Below are 16,226 nucleotides of genomic sequence, written 5' to 3' on the forward strand. Positions count from 1 at the left end.
GGGTGGATCACCCGAGGTCAGGAATTCGAGACCAGCCTGGCCAACATGGCGAAACCCCGTTTCTACTAAAAATACAAAAAATAGCCAGGCGTGGTGGTGGGTGCCTGTAATCCCAGCTACTCAGGAGGCTGAGGCAGGAGAATCGCTCGAACCCCCAGGAGGCAGAGGTTGCAGTGAGCTGAGAGTGTGCCACTGCACTGCAGCCTGGGTGACAGAGTGAGACTCCGTCTCAAAAATATATATATATATCTCTTTAAAATAAAAAAAAAGTAACTGCTTATCAATAGCACCAACTTCCTGAGCTATTAGGCCCCGCATCAGCTTCGTTGTCCTGATGCTATTCTCGCTATGTCCCCGCAGGCAACGCCGTCCACGCAGGCCACGTGTCTGTCTCTCATTCCAGCTGAGAGGCGTGCAGGGCCCTCTGGAGTCATTCTGGTCAGGGTGGGGCAAATCTGTAGGGTTGGGTTGAGAGGGGAGTCCTGTGGCTTGTCTTGAGGATTTGAGGGGATTCCTTCAGCCGTGGTCCCAGGAATTCTCACGAGCCCCCATTCTGCTCCTGGGGCTGATCCAGGTGCTGTGGATACAGCTGTGAGCAAGGGACCCACACTCCTGCTTCTGCTCTGAGTGAGGCAGGACCATCGCATGTTGAGAATAGAAGGAGGGCAAAGGCAGAATTAAATGAAAATTTGCTTCTGTCATGGGAGGGGTGCATGTGTGAGGCAAGAACGACCCCCTAACTCTGCCCTTTATTTGCAAAATGTCTTTAAAGAGAAAGGACGGCCGGGCACAGTGGCTCATACCTATAATCCCAGCACTTTGGGAGGCAGAGGTGGGCAGATCACTTGAGATCAGCAGTTTGAGACCAGCCTGGCCAACATGGTGAAACCCTGTCTCTAGTAAAAACAAAAACAAAAACAAAAACAAAAAATTAGCCAGGCACAGTGGTGAGTGCCTGTAATCCCAGCTATTGGGGAGGCCGAGGCAAGAGAATCCCTTGAACCCAGTAGGTGGAGGTTATGGTGAGCTGAGTTCGCACCACAGCACTCCAGCTTGGGCAACAGAGGGAGACTCTGTCTCCAAAAAAAAAAAAAAGAGAGAAAGTAGGAGCCGTATGTTCATTCATTTGTTCACTTAATAATTCATTCATTCACTAATGCAAGACCATCACCCTGGGCCCTGAACCTGCTTCTCAGGTGGGCCACACCTGAACACATTCTACGGAGACTTCCAGGCTATTGGGGCCCATGTGTAGGGTCAGAGAGGACAGGCCAGTGGGTATGCAGAATAGGGTGGGGGCACCCAGCTTTGGGGTCCTTCGGGATTTCAGTGGATTGGCTGCTAAAAACAAGCCCTTCCTGAGGACCCCAGGCTGCTCCCCTGTCGGTTCTGCCTCTGAACCAGGAAGAGGCTGCCACCTGGCTCTGCTACGGCGACCGACCGTCCCAGTTTGCCTGGGACTGAGCGATTTCCTGGGAAGCAGAGCTGTTAGTGCTAGACGTGGGACAGCCCCAGGGAAACCAGGATGCTGGCCACTCCAGCTTCTGCCCACGCGGCCTCCCCCACAGAAACCAGGATGCTGGCCACTCCAGCTTCTGCCCACGCGGCCTCCCCCACAGGAACCAGGATGCTGGCCACTCCAGCTTCTGCCCACGCGGCCTCCCCCACAGGAACCAGGATGCTGGCCACTCCAGCTTCTGCCCACGCGGCCTCCCCCACAGGAACCAGGATGCTGGCCACTCCAGCTTCTGCCCACGCGGCCTCCCCCACAGGAACCAGGATGCTGGCCACTCCAGCTTCTGCCCACGCGGCCTCCCCCACAGGAAGACTTCCTGAGCCCTCCTCCCACAGCGTGGCTTCAACGCCCTTGCGTTCCGGGGCCGTTGTTGGGGAGTTCTGTCGGGACGGGCTGTTTCTGTGGCGTTCCGGGGCCATTGTTGGGGAGCTCTGTCGGGACGGGCTGTTTCTGTGGCGTTCCGGGGCCGTTGTTGGGGAACTCGGTCGGGACGGGCTGTTTCTGTGGCGTTCCGGGGCCGTTGTTGGGGAACTCTGTTGGGACGGGCTGTTTCTGTGGCGTTCTGGGGCCATTGTTGGGGAACTCTGTTGGGACGGGCTGTTTCTGTGGCGTTCTGGGGCCGTTGTTGGGGAACTCTGTCGGGACGGGCTGTTTCTGTGGCGTTCCGGGGCCATTGTTGGGGAACTCTGTTGGGACGGGCTGTTTCTGTGGCGTTCTGGGGCCATTGTTGGGGAACTCTGTCGGGACGGGCTGTTTCTGTGGCGTTCTGGGGCCGTTGTTGGGGAGCTCTGTCGGGACGGGCTGTTTCTGTGGCGTTCTGGGGCCGTTGTTGGGGAGCTCTGTCGGGACGGGCTGTTTCTGTGGCGTTCTGGGGCCATTGTTGGGGAACTCGGTCGGGACGGGCTGTTTCTGTGGCGTTCTGGGGCCGTTGTTGGGGAGCTCTGTCGGGACGGGCTGTTTCTGCGGCGTTCTGGGGCCATTGTTGGGGAACTCTGTTGGGACGGGCTGTTTCTGTGGCGTTCCGGGGCCATTGTTGGGGAGCTCTGTCGGGACGGGCTGTTTCTGTGGCGTTCTGGGGCCATTGTTGGGGAACTCTGTCGGGACGGGCTGTTTCTCTGGCGTTCCGGGGCCATTGTTGGGGAACTCGGTCGGGACGGGCTGTTTCTGTGGCGTTCTGGGGCCGTTGTTGGGGAGCTCTGTCGGGACGGGCTGTTTCTGTGGCGTTCTGGGGCCGTTGTTGGGGAACTCGGTCGGGACGGGCTGTTTCTGCGGCGTTCCGGGGCCATTGTTGGGGAACTCTGTCGGGACGGGCTGTTTCTGTGGCGTTCTGGGGCTGTCATTGGGGAACTCGGTCGGGACGGGCTGTTTCTGTGGCGTTCCGGGGCCATTGTTGGGGAACTCTGTCGGGACGGGCTGTTTCTGTGGCGTTCTGGGGCTGTCATTGGGGAACTCGGTCGGGACGGGCTGTTTCTGTGGCGTTCCGGGGCCATTGTTGGGGAGCTCTGTCGGGACGGGCTGTTTCTGTGGCGTTCTGGGGCCATTGTTGGGGAATTCTGTTGGGACGGGCTGTTTCTGTGGCGTTCTGGGGCCATTGTTGGGGACCTCTGTTGGGACGGGCTGTTTCTGTGGCGTTCTGGGGCTGTCATTGGGGAACTCTGTCGGGACGGGCTGTTTCTGTGGCGTTCTGGGGCTGTCATTGGGGAACTCGGTCGGGACGGGCTGTTTCTGCGGCGTTCTGGGGCCATTGTTGGGGAATTCTGTTGGGACGGGCTGTTTCTGTGGCGTTCTGGGGCCATTGTTGGGGACCTCTGTTGGGACGGGCTGTTTCTGTGGCGTTCTGGGGCTGTCATTGGGGAACTCTGTTGGGACGGGCTGTTTCTGTGGCGTTCTGGGGCTGTCCTTGGGGAATTCTGTTGGGACGGGTTGTTTCTGTGGTGTTCTGGGGCTGTCCTTGGGGAATTCTGTTGGGACGGGCTGTTTCTGCACCCGTCTGCTGGACAAGCAGTTAAGCCCCTCATGGGTAGAGACCCTGCCTCGTCCATCCTTGTGCTTCCAGGGTCTAGCCCCATGCCTGCATGGCCGCCATTCCTGGACCTGGACTTGACATCCTGTTCTGAGTTGCAGTAGTTGTTCCGTAGTTCCAAAGCAGTGTGTGCACTGGGAGAGGGCAGGGCAAGGGAGCACCTGCACTGGTGAATCAGGAGGAGGCGCTGCATGGGGCAGGTGGGGAAGGGGCAGAAGAGCACCTGGGCAAAGACAAGGAAGGGCTGGAGAATTAGACGTAGCCAAGGTTATCTTGGGTGGGAGTTGGGAATGTGCAGAGGGGCTGGCAGGGATCTCGACGGAACACGTTGCCCTGTGGAGGGCCTTGAATCTGCGATGGGGCTGCAGCATGTCTTGAGGGCACTGGGAGCCACTGGAGAATCCTAAGCTGAGGCAGGAGAATCATTAAGCAGGGTAGGTGCCTGACAATCCACGTGCTTCGCCAGGAGAGGGAAACTGGGAGGCACTGCCCAGATGCGGGGGCCAGGGCAGAGGACAGTGCGGAGGCTGAGGGGGTCACGTGGTACCTCCAGCCTTCTTCTGGGCTGGGTCTGTGCTGAGAGCTGCTTCCTGGAGGAGGAGAGATCAGTAGGGCCTGGGCCCCTAGGCCAGCATGTGGCTGCCCGGCCAGGAAACTGCTACCAGAGAGGCATGGCCGGCTCCCTGTGGCTACAGGGTCAGCTCAGCGGGAGAGCTGGGGTCAAGCCAAGACCCTAGCAGGGTCCAAAGGGGGCTCCACCGGGCCAGGCTTTGGAGGAGGGCTGCCTGGGGTGGTCACCCGTAGCCATGACTAGGAGGCAGACGGGGGGTCTGCTCAAGAGGCCAGGGCCACAAAGATGCTCCAAGACTGGACTGTGGCGGCAAGTGTGGGGGACGAGGCTTCAGGGCAGAGCACCAATGCTTCTTTCTGCTGCACACAGCAGGGCACCAGGCCTCTCCAGGGATGTGGACATGGGGGCTGGACTCCTAGCTGCAGACCTGCTGTGGGGTGCCTCTGAGCAGGACTTCTTCCAAAGCAGGGCTAAGGGGAGTCTGGAGGCAATGGGAGAAGCCTGTTCAGAGTCCCCTGGACGAAGCGGGCCCCTAGTGAGTGTGACCTGCTGGCTAGCTGGGACCCCCAGTTCTCTCTGTGTCAAATGGGCATGCTTGCTCTTCCCTCTTGAAGTATGGCGAGGATTAAATGATGGAGAATGTGTAGACGGCTCTAAAACCCAATGAGTGTGGCTGTCTCAATATGCAGGCCTCTCCATAAACCAGGGTTAAAGAGTTCTGCAGAGTTTTGCAGACTGTGAGGAAGCCACGTGCTTCCCGGCATGCATCCTTTATATGTTTCTCTGGGTGCTTGTTTCCAATTAGAATAATCAATTACACACTTGTCAAGTGTCTCAAGTATGAGCTAGTTGGGAAGATTAAAACTGGACGTTAATGCAGCAAGAGCAGGTGCTTAACTCATGTGATAAGGTAGCAAAAACCAGGGTGAGAATGAAACGCTTTCAGGAAAACTAAACAGAGGACTCAGTATCTATCACCAAACTGTGGCCAGCGTGGTGAGGTGACAAGAACAGCCTTTCTGACAAGTTTGGAGGTTAAAAAGACGTGTGGAATGATTGGGTCATGAGAAGCACATGGTTTATTTCAGTAGAGCTTCTTTTACATAAACAAGTTTTAGTCTAAAGAAAGATTTCACATTAAGGGAAAGCAGAATTACAGATTGACTCAGTACTTCATTTACATGTCTTTAAAAAGTGGCTAATAAAAATAGTCCCCTTTGTAAGGGGCTATTGTAAGAAAATGATTGTAAGAAAAACCCCATAGTAATTGTAAGATGATTGTAAGAAAAACCCCATAGTAAATACAAAACCATAGAAGCCCTTTTTGTAAATCCTCCTCCAATGTCTGGGTTTGGGGCAGGGTGGGATGGAGTTGGGGCCCATGACTGGAGAGGCTTTGGAATGTCAGCATCATGTAGGCATGTCACCCACACTGGTCCCCTTCTGTGACCCCTGGGATGACCACTCCCCTTTAACGTAGAGAAAGGCAGTGGTACTTGAAGATCACCCAGGTGGGATTCAGCCCAGAGCTGCGTTTGCTCCAAATACCTTGCTTCTCTCTGTCGGTCATGGCAGAACACCAGCCTGTCTGAGAAGGAAAGACCAACACCCATGCTTAGCAAGCCCCAAGACCCACTTCTAAAACCTGCACCCTCATTGGCCTTGGAATGTAGCCTGGAGCAGGTCACCTGGCCCCTTGGGAGATCCCAGAAGGCAGGACCCTGGCTGCTGTGTCTCCGCATGCCTGACTTACAGGTGCTCAGTTAATTTGAGGTGAGGTGCCTTCTAGACTCCTTTTCAAGAGACTCATTACAAGTGGACTAGCGCTGTCCAAAAGAAATAGAATCCGTTGAAATCCTGTCATTTGCAACAACTTGGGTGGAACCGAAGGTCAAAATGTTAAGTGAAATAAGCCAGGTGCAGAAAGACAAATTTTGCATGTTCTCACTTATATGTGAGAGCTAAAAATGAAAACAACTGAATGCATGGGACAGAGAGTAGAAGGATGGTTACCAGAGGCTGAGAAGGGTTGTAGGACGGGGATGGTTAATGGGTACAAAAATATCGTTAGAATAAATAAGATCTAGTATTCGATAGCACAATAGGGTGAAGACAGTCAACAATAATTTATTGTATATTTTAAAATAGCTAAAAGAGTTGAACTGGAATTTTACTAACACAAAGAAATGATGCGTGCTTGAGGTGACGGCCACCCCAATTGCCCTCAAGCGATCATTATGCGTCACACGCCTGTGTCACATATACATATATAAGTATAGGTACTCATAATGATTAGAAATAAAATTGTTTTAAAAAAATAAATAGAATTCGAGGCACAGATGTAATTTTAGAAACCGCATTTTAAAAAGTAAAAAGAGGCCAGGCATGGTGACTCATATCTGTAATCTCAGCACTTTGGGAGGCCAAGGCAGGCGGATCACTTGAGCTGAGGAGTTCGTGACCAGCCTGGCCAACATGGTGAAACCCAGTCTCTGCTAAAAATACAAAAATTAGCCAGGTGTGGTAGTGGGCACCTGTAGTCCTAGCTACTCGGGAGGCTGAGGCAGGAGACTCACTTGAATCTGGGAGGCAGAGATTGCAGTGAGCCAAGATCGTGCCACTGCACTCCAGCCTGGGCAATAGAGTGAGACTCCATCAAAAAACCAAAACAAAACAAAAACAACTAAAAAGCTGGTGAAATTCATTTTCCTACAATAGCTTACTAATCACTATATTGAAAGTATTATCATGTCAACATGTGATCAATCCATAAATGAATAGCCAGGTATTTTCTGTTCTTTTTCCTGCCAAATCCTCGACATCGTATGTATTTCACACCCACAGCACAGCTCCATTTGGACACCACCCTGTGTGGCTGGTTTCCCATGTTGGCAGCACAGAACTAGAGTAATCCAGAGCCCTGTGCCCAGAGGCTATTCCATCAGGGTTGGGGGTGGCGCTGTGGTGACTGGGAGCAGGAGGGTGCCAAGGCTGTGGCAGTGAGGATGGGAGAGGGAACAAAGGGCAGCAGCAGGCCCCGGTGCTCAGACCAGCTGGGTGGAGAGGAAAGCAGGATGGAGAGACCCCTGCCATCTCCCAAGCTCTGGGAGGGCAGGACCGTGAGCGTGAGTCCATGTGGAGGCACCGGGGCTGTGGGAGCCTCCCCTGCACCCTGCACCTGGCTGGGTGGGGCTTCTCTCCTGGCCCTGGCCCCTGGCCCCTGGCCCCAGGGACTTGCTGCTTTTCTTTGCTTTCTGGAGCCTGGTGCAGGTACTGGCGAAGGGGTCCCGGCAGCTGCTGAATGAACACAAGGCCCTGCTGAGGTTCATGCAGCAACAACACAATATTTGAGTTCATTTGCTCACTGGTTCCTTGAAGCGATGCTTTGAATACAGACAATGCACTGAGCCCCTGGCTTCCCAGTGATGGGCATGCTGGGGGGCGGGGCGGCGAGTGCAAAGCCAAGGTGGGTGGGCCAGGCTTCCCCTCAGGCTGGGGGAGGGGAGGCTGCCTGCCTCTCCTGGTGGTGGCCGGAAATCCTGTGTCCCTTGGTTTGTGCATGTTCCCAATTTCGGCCTTCGTCTCCCCTGTGTGTGTCTCTGGGTGGCTTCTCCTCTTATAAGGAGCCATTGGATCTGAGGCCCACCCTATTCCAGGATGACCTCATCTTCACTTAGCTCATTACATCTGCAGAGACCTTATTTCCAAATAAGGTCACATTCGGGTTTCTGGGTAGACTTGGACATGGGGGCACTTCACTCCCTCCCAGCTTCCGAGGGCTCTCTCAGCCCCCAGCTCCATCCCCAGGTTATCCCACAGGTACCTGTCATGCAGCTCCTGCCTGTTTAATCCTGTCTCAGTGTTAGCTTCCCCGAGGACCTGGGCTGACGCAGGGATGTAGAGTTGTCAGGCCTGAGAGGCAGGGGCTCATCTGCGGTGGGGAAAGGGAAGACTGGGCCGGTGGCCAGTGTCCAGCAGTGGCACAAGGAGGCTGGGCTGACCCAGGTGTCTGGCTCTGTCAGCCAGGGTGGCAGCTGTGGTTGCCGGGGTGCGGCCTCTTTCTGCGGGGAGCAGGTTTTGGGAGGGAGATGGGTCTGGGCTTAGGATGCTGAGCCCCAGGAGGGGGTGGAGTCCACGAGGACATGCCTCAGGGCTCAGGGGTCACTGTGGGAGGTGGTCTGACCCCTGACCTTATAATCCCCCACCACACTGCTGGCTGGCAGAGATGTGGTTCCCCAATCTAGTGCTGGGGTAGGGGACAGCGTGAAGCTGAGGGGATGCCCTGGCCCCAGCTTGCAGGTGTGGCCCAAGAGGGTGGGGTGTGCACTGGGAAGGCACTAGTTCCACTGTCAATAGAATCTGTGCTGATGGTGCTGACCTGAGACCCCAGGACGACCAGTCTGTCCAGTGGGTAAGGTGGGCGGGAGAGGAGCACAGGAGGGGTGAGGGCTGTGGAGGACAGCTGGAGGTGGAGGCTGAGCAGCTGGGTTTGGAAGGAGAGCTGCCGAGCCACCTGCAGGTTCCTGGGACCCTCTATTCTGGGGGAGTTGGAGCGAGTGGAGGAGCCTGCAGCATCCCCACCTGCAGGGGAGAAGGTTCCCAGCCTGGGTGTCAGTGTAGTCAGCAGTGTGGGCCCAGAGATCATGGGCTCATCACCCCTCTCCTCTGGGTCTGATTCCCCACTGGGAGCGGGAGAGCTCCTGAAACAGAAACTGCTGCCGGGAGCCCACAGGTGCAAAAACCCGGGGCCCAAGGCCTTTGCTGTTTTTAAACAAATCCACCCTTAGCCGACTCTCCCCACCAGGCTTTTCCACATGATTTGATGGGATGGGGCCTGCTGCCTCCTCCCTCTGCCTGGGGAAGGGTTCCCAGATGGATGGGGGAGGAGGTGCGGCTCCTTCCTTTTCCTTGTGGCGCCGTGAAGATCTGTGTGTGTAGTTCTTGGAAAGATTCCAGGTGCTTGAAAAGGACGTCTCAGTGGGTCAAGGGTGAGTGGGGAATCAGAGGTGACCCATGTCCAGGAGGACCCCCCCTGCCTGGCACCCCCCACCATGGAGCCACAGACTGTGCTATCTCCCTCTCTCTGTCTCCCTCTCTCTCCCCGATTCTTTCCTTCTTCCTGTCTCCCTCTCCCTCTCTTTCTGTCTCTTTCTCTCACACACACACACACATCCCTGGGTGATGGCTGTCGGTGGCTCTGCCCATGGCCAGATGGGAGAGGAGTGACAGGGCTGGGTGGTGGCTGGCCTCCAGGTCTCTGCCCTGCCTCCACCTGGGGGCCCGCTGGCTTTGGGTTTGGAGAAGAGAGCTGAAAGGGGACGGGAGAGTTGGGGTAATGCTCCAGCCTGAGCCGGGCCCAGGGGTCAGGGAGGTGCCTGTGGTGCCTGGTTGGCCTCCAACCTCACCACCTGCTAGCTAGGCCAGCACCTCCAGGAGGTCATGCCCTGCCCTGTGGGGTGGGCGGCAGACACCCCTCCTGGGCTGCTGGGAAAAAGTGTGCCCTGCTGGGGACTGGCCTGCACGGGCTCCTGGAGGCTGGGGAATTTGGGAACCCTCAGAAGATGCGGCCCCTGCTCTTGGGAAGGCATTTTTCCTGCTCAAGGCAGAGGGGACGTGGCTTTTGCAGCCTGGCCCCGTGGGCGCTGTCTGCGTTCCTGAGCCCCATCTGGGCGTTGGATGACCGGGAGCCCCGTGTCCTCTCCAAGCCTCCTCGCTGGACACTGCACTCAGGACCCAGCAGAAGCCTCTGCCCTGGATGCAGTGAGACAGGGAAGCCACCGGTCTGTCCCGGCATCTACACCACTGGGGTCCCACTGGGGTGTTCACAAAGAGCTGTGAGAATGAATCACAGGAAGCGGCTTTGAACTTTCGCTGGGCCCAGGGGAGTTAGAGTTGACTGAGTTTGGCCAGATGGTTTTAAATCCCTTCTAATTATAAGATTCCAGCATGGGAGGTCTTGTCACCCATATTTGTTTATTTATTTTTTTTTTTTGAGGTGGAATCTCTCTCTGTCATCAGGCTGGAGTGCAGTGGTGCAATCTTGGCTCACTGCAACCTCTGCCTCCCAGGTTCAAATGATTCCCCTGCCTCAGTCTCATGAGTAGCTGGGACTACAGGCACGGGCCACCATAGCTGGCTAATTTTTTCTGTATTTTAGTAGAGACAGGGTTTCACCATGTTGGCCAGGATGGTATCCATCTCCTGACCTTGTGATCCACCCGCTCCCAAAGTGCTGGGATGACAGGCATGAGCCACTGTGCCCGGCCCCAAGCAAACTTTAGAACCACCTGCAGCAGGGGCGACAGGGCAGGGTGGGCAGGGCCTATTCGGCGGACGGGGGTGGAAGTCCAGCCTGGGAAGGCTCTGGCCCCACCTGGAGAAGCAGTTCCTCCTCGGAGTGGCTAGCGCCTGGGCTTTGGCGTTGGATCTTCCCAGGTGCACACCTCTGCTCCCATGCTCACTGCTGCGTGCTCCTGGCCATGTGGCTGAACTGGCTGAGCCTCAGGTGCCTGATCTGTGAAATGGGGTGACAGGGTTTATAGGGTTGCTGAGAAGATCAGTAAGAGAATGTGCACACATGCGGAACGCCTCCAGTTTCAGGTAGATGAGCCACTGGCAGCCATCGTCACCACCACTAGGGTGGCCCCTTGCCATGTCTGCCCTTGCCCTGCCTTGCAGAGAACCAGCGGGTTTTGACCAGGGGAAAGCCTGAGGCCAGGGGAGCAGGGGGTGCCTGGCAGTCACTGAGTGCCACCCCACAGCAGGCCCTGCCCATCACCCTGTTCTGCACAACAGCCCCTCGAGGTTTGCGCGGCCACTTCCCTGCCCTACAGCTGGGGAAGGGTGGAGCGGGGCTCGTACCTGGGACTTTCTGCCTCCAGTGCCAGTGCCCTTCCCACGGGGACCTCATGTGAAGTGCCCATGTGCGGGGGCTGGGCGGTGGCTCCGGAGTGGGGACAAGGGAGGTGTCAGGTTGGTTCATAGAGGCCCAAAGGCAGGGCTGTGGAGAGGCATGAAGGACACGGGTTTGTCCCCCACATGGTCATGGTTAGAAGCAACATGAGGAGGCCCTGAGAGGCGTAGGGGCACCACAGCCTGGATGGAGGAAGTAGGGGGGCAGATGAGAGAGGGTTTCCTGGGGGAGTTGGTATCTGAGCCGATGAAAGACAAGTTGGAGGTGGCCATGGAGTACGAGAGGGCAGGGCATTCAGAGCAGCAGGCAGCAGGTGCAGAGAGTGCCTTTGAATAACCTTGGGAGGTCTGAGCTTCCCTCCTGGGCCCTGGGTGAGCGGTGTTTGTACCTGACTTCCCCCTTTCTGCCTATTTACTGTCAGTTGTCTATTTTTGTTTGTCTTGATTCCCAGTCCGGATGGGTTAAGATAGTTCTCACATCTGTCCCCTTCCTCCCTGACCAAGCACACAGCGGCAGCCAGACCACAGCTTCCTGTCTTTCTTCATACCCAGGAGGAAGAGAATGTCGCAAGTGAGTGTGGCTGCTCGGCTGTGCAGCTCTGAGCTGCCAGCGGGAGCAACAGGTTCCCGACATCCTTCCTCAGCCCCGGCTTCCTAGAATTTCCTTTTTTTTTTAGGCTGAGTCTCGCTCTGTCGCCGAGGCTGGAGTGCAGTGGTACAGTCTTGGCTCACTGCAATCTCCACCTCCCGGGTTCGAGCAATTCTCCTGCCTCAGCCTCCCGAGTAGCTGGGATTACAGGCGCCTGCCACCACACCTGGCTAGTTTTTGTATTTTTAGTAGAGATGGGGTTTTACCATGTTGGCCAGGTTGGTCTTGAACTCCTGACCTCAGGTGATCTGCCTGCCTCAGGCTCCCAAAGTGCTGGGATTACAGGCATGAGCCACTGTGCCTGGCCGAATTTTCTTCAATGGCTTCTTAGGGGCCATTCAGAGCAGGCATTGCTGAGTGGGGACAGCCCCGAGTGGAAGGCCCTTCTCACCATCAGGCCTCCAGGCTGTGGGGCAACAAATGAAGCCAGGGAACACACCCCTTTCCCATCTTTTAATCATTCTTCCTCAGTCTGGCATTTTCTAGATTCAGGCCATTTTCTTGGGGATTGGAGTCTAGGATAGTTGCTTGATATCTGAAATTGGGCAATTGTTTTAGACACAGTAGAATTCCAGAAAGAGATGAGATAATTCACTTGTTTTTTTTTTCTGATAAAATATTTCATATTTACAAAGACTATATCTAATAACTATAACATGAACAGCCCTGTCCCACCAGCTGAAGGAACAGGGCGCCACCAAGATGGCCCCAGGGCCCCCCCAGGGAGTACAGCACCCTGCACGTGGTGTGCACCCTGCGGTGATCCTCTGTGTGGTTTTCGTACTTACATGTGCTTTGTCTGCTCCTGGACTTTGTTAAGTGGGATCACGGTGTGTGTTGTACTCCATGTGGGGTTAGCGAATCTCTGCCAACTGGCGGCCCATTGCGCAGGTGGACCGTGATCAGCAGGCAGTGGAATTTAACCTTTATGCTTTTATTCGTCAAATACTCATGGTACTCCTGTCACTTTGTGTGTCAGCCACAGGGCCAGGTGATGGGAACATTCGTCCACAGGGCTCAGGCAAGGGGCCCAGGGTCACCCAGCCTGTAGGTGCTGAGCCAGGTCCAGGTCAGTGCAGGTCCAAACTCACCATGTGTGTTCAGCCCCACTGTGTGCCAGCACCGGTAGGCACTACGGGAACCAGCACACAGTAGGCATGCAATAAGTGCTTATGGAGGGGAGCTAAATGTTTTCCTCATTCAGGAGGAAGTGCTATTACTTTCGTTTCACAAATGACAAAATACAGCATTAGCCCAGCAGCGGTGCCTGGCTGCACATCCGAGTCACCTGGGGGCGCCGCTGGATCCTCAACTGCCCACAACCCAGCCCCCTAGCTGTTCTGAGCAATTGAGGCAGGACCTGGCCATAGGGGTTTGTCCAAACTTTCCACATGAGTCTTACTGGTGGCCAGTGTTGAGAGCTGCCATTGCACCCTCCAAAGCCCTATGAGACACTGAGCTCAGAACTTGCACTGTCTTTTACATGAACTTGGCGGGTAGAGGTTGTACCATCTAACGTGAGCCCAGACAGTTAGTGTTCGACAACACATGGCTTCCTCTTAGTTATTCATATTTTAAAGGGAAACCAACTTTTCACAAATGGGTTTCTAGCTGATTAGGACAGGAGGGGGCTGCCTGAGCAGGCCAGGGGCATTTGACGAGGCAGCCCACCTGTGGCATGGTTAACGGTGGTGCTGTTTGCTGGGACCCCATCACGTGACTGTTCTCACTGTGGATGGTGAAGGGCTTGTTCCCTGCAGCACCAGCCCCATTGTATCTGTGTTCTGGCTTTCTCTGCAGTTCTCCCTCCCTTCCCAGCACAAGAGAGGGGAGAAAGGTTCAGGCCTAAACGTGACAGCACACAGTTGCTAAACACACACACTACACACGTGCACAAACACAGAGGCACACACCGCTTTCAGGATGGCCCATTTAGCTGTCCACAGTCCTGCAAGGTCAACCTGTCCCAAACCAACCCCCCTGGGGCTCCTCCACACCCCGCCTGCCTCTGCCCCTGCCAGCCTGGTACTCCTGGGCTCTCCCCACATAAGTGAGGACCTGCTCTGTGCAGCTCTGGGGACACAGCAGGAGCATCTCAGCTGTAGGCCCTGCCCTCAGGGAATGGACAGATCCATGGGGAGGACTGGCCCACAAGCCACTGGAGTATGGTGGGGTCAAAGCTGCAGTGGTGGAACGGGAGCCGAATTCCATCTGTGGAGTTAGGGAATCGAGACGTGGATGGCCCCCCGCCCCCTCCCCACCGCCACCCCATCCCAGTGCTCCTGACTTGCCTCTTACCCCTCTTCCTGCTGCTTCCCTCACGGCCTGTTTGGATCCTCTGCCCTTGCCTGGAGATTGCGGTATTCACGTGCACTTTCCTGCCTCTCGCTGCAGCCAGGGTCCCCTTGCTCAAATCCCAGTCTGGACCCTTTTCTCTCTTGGTCAAAGTCCTCATAGCCTCCTACTACCCCAGGACAGATGCCAGCCCACTGGCCCTCTCCACTGCTCCCCTCGGTGTGTACAGAGCACCTGCCATGCGCTGGGCACTGCTTCAGGGACTGGGCAGAGCAACAAGCATGAAACAGACACTTCTCGGCAGCATCCAGGCGTTGCTGCGGTGGCCTCTGCACACACAGTGCTGTTCCTGCAGCCTCGCCTCTGCCAGTGCTGTTCCCGCTGCTGAGCCTGTCTTGCCCTCTATGCCTTTGTACCCCCAGAAAATGCCTCTTTCCCTTTCATGGTTGATTTTCTGTGTTCTCCTCTTACCTGAATCCCCCGCTGGGTCAGGGGTCCTGCTTCTCCATTTCCAGGGCAATCTCTGCTTCCCTCTCTCCACTGAACACTCCTTTTCTGCACCATGAGCTCTTTGTGTGTGTGTGGGGGGGAGGTCTGTAGTTTTATTTTATTCTTCTGTGTTCTTACCCATTATCATAGGACCAAGCATATAGCAGGTGCTCAATAAACATCTCAAAAGAAATGGGGAAACCAAGGCTCGGGAGGTTAAGGGACTTCTGAGGTCACAGGGCTAGTGAGAGCAGGGGTTGGATTTGGAAGTGTTTGCATGTGACTTGCACTATGGCAGTACGGTGTCCCCATCATGTCGCTCCTGGAGAAAGCTGCTCATTCAGACTCATGTTTTTCTTTGCTTACAGAGACGTGATTATGCTTTCCCAGAAAAGCTGAAGCCTAGCATGCATTATAGCATGGAGATCCAGCTAACCCCGCTTCAAAGTTTTTGCGAGGAATACATAATCCAAATATTTGAACTCCAGTTGTAACAAGGTAGAGTGCATCCAAATACCACACACGGGATTGTGTGTTCGCCATGTATGGACGTTCAGGGCTGTGCACTCTGGGGTATGTGTGTCAACCTCACCTGCTCCCCACTCACCATCAAGCTGGGAGACTGGCCCTTGAGGACAATTCTTGTGAATGATGACAGCAGAGGGCAACGCTGATTGCACCTTTATCACCGACCGTGGTCTCTGTGACACTCCACGCATTGTGCAAGATCAAATACTTACCACTATTGGGTCAGGATTTGCACCAGGCCATTGAGAATGAAGCACCTGGAATGCAGGGTGGAGGGTTCTGGAGTTTAAAGGGGAGCCCCACTTCTCACCAGGGGAGCTGGGGGTGAGGGGAGGGAGGGCTTCCCTGAAGGTGCTGTTTGAACAAGACCTGGAAGGACAAGTAGGTGGGTTTCAGACTGAGTAGGAAAAGTGTGTCCTGGGCAGCCCGCAGGGAAGGGCACGTTTAGGGGGACAGTGAGTGATTCATAGCTGTTCGGGAGGGGTGTGGCGGGAGCACTTATTTCAGGCCAGACTGTGATGGGTCTCGTAGATGCCCCAGAGTTTGACCTTTAATGCAGGTAGGAGAGCTCCCTAGTCTGTCCAAACAGCTCTAATGTAATAGTTAGGCAGGCAGATTTCCGTTCTCTGCATGGGGCTTGGCCACATCTGTTGGCATATTTGATTTTCCCAGCAGCCTTGCAAGGTAGGCATTGCTTTTTTAAATTAAATTTTTTTTTTTTTTTTTTTTTGAGATGGAGTCTTACTCTGTCACCCAGGCTGGAGTGCAGTGGTGCAATCTTGGCTCACTGCAACCTCCGCCCCCTGGGTTCAAGCAATTCTCCTGCCTCAGCCTCCTGAGTAGCTGGGATTACAGGTATGTGCCACCATGCCCGGCTAAATTTTGTACTTTTGTAGAGACGGGGTTTCACCATGTTGGCCAGGCTGGTCTCGAACTCTTGACCTCAGGTGATCCACCTGTCTCGGCCTCTCAAAGTGCTGGGATTACAGGCATGAGCCACTGAGCCAGCCCCCGCATTGCTTTTTTTAGAGATAAGAAAACTGAGGTCAGTGAGGTTTGGTGAGTTACTTGGTGTGGGACAGAGTCACTCCTTTTTGTTTCAAACCCAGCACCTTGGATCCTGCCCAGGCGGCCCCATAAAAGGAACTGCTCCCGGCTGGGATGTGCTTTGGGGTACTGTGCGCCCATGTGCGGTCACACCTCGAGGACATATGAACATGTCTCACTCCTACCATTCGTCTAG

Source organism: Pongo pygmaeus, chromosome 7 (assembly GCF_028885625.2).
Source record: "Pongo pygmaeus isolate AG05252 chromosome 7, NHGRI_mPonPyg2-v2.0_pri, whole genome shotgun sequence".
In the NCBI taxonomy this organism is placed as follows: Eukaryota; Metazoa; Chordata; class Mammalia; order Primates; family Hominidae; genus Pongo; species Pongo pygmaeus.